This window comes from Pyrus communis, chromosome 2 (assembly GCF_041283825.1).
Source record: "Pyrus communis isolate YQ-2024b chromosome 2, ASM4128382v1, whole genome shotgun sequence".
Lineage (NCBI taxonomy): Eukaryota > Viridiplantae > Streptophyta > Magnoliopsida > Rosales > Rosaceae > Pyrus > Pyrus communis.
The window spans coordinates 13293480-13297510 of NC_142566.1; positions in this window are offsets into that span (position 1 = coordinate 13293480).

Genomic DNA, 4031 nt, shown 5'->3' on the forward strand with positions numbered 1-4031 from the left:
CAGCGGTCAATGAAGCTCTTTGTTGATTTTGATCAAGGTGGCCAGAGTAAAGCTGAGGGACTTGCAGGCGAGGAGCTGCATGGATGGAGAGGAAGAAGTGCCTTGTCGTGTTCCGTCATCTCAAGCTTGCTCGACGACCCAACAACCACCTGTCCACCGCTGTCGACGACGGCGTCTCCAAGCCCGCCGCCGTGCAAGAATCTGCAGCTGGCTCCGTTCTTGCAGTAGCCTCTGGCGAAATACAAGCAGGGTTTCCACCCAAACCCTGAGTTGGGGTCCTTGATGCGATAATTTTATACGCACACAAATTAAACCCTCTTTTCGTCAAATTGTAGTATATGTATAAGTAGGGATCGTTCTGGACCGGGGATTAGGAGGGATTGTTAATCACTTGGATTTTTTTCAAAAACGTAAAATAACAATATGAATGTATTTCTAACTAATCTAACACTTTAAAATAAATGGGGGATTGGTTTTGGATGAATTTAAACTAAAACAGAAACTTGGAATTAAAACAGATTCTAAAAACGAAATTAATGAAATAGAATGATGAACAACTAGTTAGAGGGTTCCTTATCCACACATGAACATAAGCATATAAATTGATTCCCAGTTATGACTTCAACAAACGATGAATGACAATGCTCCAAGTTAATTAGGTTCGCTTAAACTAACTTTCAGATTTCCCTAGATTCATTGGATTGAATGGGATACGCATTACAACCAAATTATTCCTAATCAAAGTCCCTAACCATGGAATACGCATGATAGAGACATTCAACAAAGATCATTAAGTTCAACGGAAATCATAAACATCGACTAGGCATTCATAACTATGGAATACGCATGTTAATCCAGCCTAGGGTTTACTAAACACAATCGTGACTAGCGATCTTTACTACTCATGAATATAAGTTCATAACGATTAGGTGAAATTCCCTTATACCCTAGCATCAAGTTTAGACATGCAAATTAAGTGTCGACCCTCAACCCACATACATAAACAAGTCTTTAATCAAAACAGAAAAGTAACCCACATCTAAAGTTCATGATTTCATAACTGGAGTAAATCAAATCATAACCAACATATGTCCATGGCTTCAAATTCGCAACTAAAAAGAAGTTAGTTTCACATGTTTAACATAATTGAATAACAAGTTAAATTTCACATGTTTAACATAATTGAATAACAAGTTAAATTAAACATGAAAACAGAAACAAGAAAAGAAAGAACAAATGGATGGAAAGTTAGCTACGGGGTTCATCTCCACATATGTTATACTTGCATAATAAAACGATTTCCAATTGCATTTCAATAAATCATTAATTCTCAACACTCCAAGTTAACCGTGATGCACTAATTAACCTTCAAATCTTCCTAACGTTATTGAATTGGATGATTGCATACGACAACCCAAAACATTCCCCACAAGTCCCCTACATGATTGCATAATAGAGATACAAGCAAGAATCATTACGCTCTATGAAAATTATAAGTGTTGACGAGGCATTCGTTACTATGATTGCATGAAACTTATGCCAAGAATTCGTTTAACGCGATTGTTTATAAGCAACCTCCACTACTTGTGAATATAAGTTCGTAACTATTAGGTGAAACTCACTTATATTCTAGCGTCATATTCATGCATGAAAATTAAGCGCGCATTCTCAATAAACATACATAAATAAGTTATCAATCAAACGGTTAAACAAATTGAATCCACAACTTATGAAACGCAATTAGAAGTAATCAAATCAAAATGCAAGCATAAACATATATTTCGAATCCCCCCCCTAGCCAAGGGGGGGTTTAGTTCCTCATACAAAACAAAGAGAATTAAAATTAAACATTCAAATCAAAGAAACACCTAAACATTCCAACAACTCAAACTTGAATTGTATGAACGTTTAGGCCCTCTTCTCTTCCTCTTTATTGTAGCATAAGGTCTAAGGGATGTTGTTGGTGTGTTGAATGGATTGGGGAATGATTGAAATGGAAGAGGAATGGTGTTTGGATTATAAGGGAGAGATGGGAAGCCACGGCAAAGGAAGTTTGGTGGTGTGTTTGTGGTGTGTTGTGTATGAAATGAGATGATTTGGTAATGGGAATGCAAGGGCTTTTATAGGAGAAATGGAGGTGCAAATGGCTGTTTGTTTAAGCATGCATGTGCTGGAATGTGGTGGAAAACAGCTAGGAAAGCTGGAAAGCACAAGGATCCCACGGCATTGACAGTTTTTGATGTTGGAATTGCATGTGTGTGGGAAGCTTTCTTGCTCATTTTCTGGCTGCATGATGAAGAGTTAATAAATAATGTATGTAGGTGGCTGTAATGATGAAGAGTTAGAGTTGGAAATGAAAGGGAAAGCTGGAAAGGGGTATGAATTCCACGGCAAAGGGTGAATGGTGCTGTTTTGCATGGAATGGTGGCTGTTTTGCATGTGAATTTTGTTTGTGTGAAGTGTGTGTGAATGCATGTGGGTTAAATGATTAAAGGGGGTGGAAGATGGCTGAATGATAGATTGAATAATGAGCCTCTAGGGTGGAATAAATGGTGCGGCTGAGATGGGATGATGAATGAATGGAATGAAGTGTGTATGCACGGTTTTGGTGTGGAGAAAGGGGTGAATGTGTGGCTGATTTGTGGTTTAATTAATGAAAGAATAAAGGGTGCATGTTTGAAGGATTAAAGGGACATGTGGGGTGTAATGCATGTGGCTTGTTTGTGGAATGTAGGAGGGGATACACGGGTTAGGCTTGGTTGAATGATGATGATGCATGTGATTGGTGGGAACAAAAGGGGGAAGCAAGGCACAAGGGTGCTTGAGTGAATGATTGTAGGTGCATGTTTGAATGATTTCTAAGGTGCATGTGGGTGAAAATGCATGTGGATTAATGAATGAATGGTGGTGTAATGATGAAGTGTGATGACTGAAAATGGCAAGGGAAGGCACGGCACAATGTTGTTTTGGTTCTTGAAATGCATGTGAGTGCATGTGAGTGCAATATGAAAAGAATGACTAATTAATGTATGTAGGGAGCAGCTAGGTTGGAAAGGTGTGGATTGTGGCTGCAATTTAGGGAAAGGAAATAGGTTTAATGCATAAATAAAAGGGCAAAGTGGCTGCAATGATGAAGACAAGCTGGAATTAATGTGGAAGGCACGGCAATGGATGGTTTCTTGATGGTTTTGGGTTTGTGATGCATTGTTTGATTGGGGTAGAGGTTTTGCATGGCTCAAAGGTTTGTTTGATTGGGCTAGGCCCTTTGTTTTATGTCCCAAAGAGCATACAAGGCCTTCAAATTCGTCCATCATCTTAGCTCCATGGATAAGCTATCCAATCCATGCCCAAAAATGCTCCAAATAGCCTCAAAATGCACTATCTTGCTCCCTAAGCCCTTAGAACCTGAAAACACACAAAAGAAGCATAAAGGACTAAAATAACTAGAGAAACATAACGTAAATGCACGAGAACAAGCCATTTAAGTCGCATGAATATGCTCCTATCAGTCCTCCAAGCTCACATCGATGACTGAGCAACTTCGTCGGTGGAGCGGGGAGCGGAGCTCTTGTGTGTTTTGGTTTTCTTCAGATCTAGGCTGAAGGAAAACATGTGGGTGCTGCCATTTTTGGACTGCTTCGTGTTGTTGTTGCAGGTATAGAGAAACGCAGGGGTTGCTAGCGTATAATAGATTCTTTGCTGACCAAAGTTTGTTCAAGAAGACACCTACCTGCAAAACAAAATTACTGGGAAAAAATGAAGAGAAGAGAAACGTAGGTTTTGTACCTTCTGATTGTTGTTTGTGGTTTGTTCCCCTTCCCTGCAAGACTCAATTCGAAATCGCCGGCAATGGGATTAGTCTTACGTTGCTTCTTTTCTCTGGCAGTCCACTCAACTGGGTCTAGCCCAGTTATGACATATTTATCCCCATGGATGGACCGCATCACCAGTGGCCCAGAAACTTCATCAGCTTTTTCTTTCCCATACAATTGCTCGACCAGTGCAACAGCAAACTCCATGGTAGTACCAGG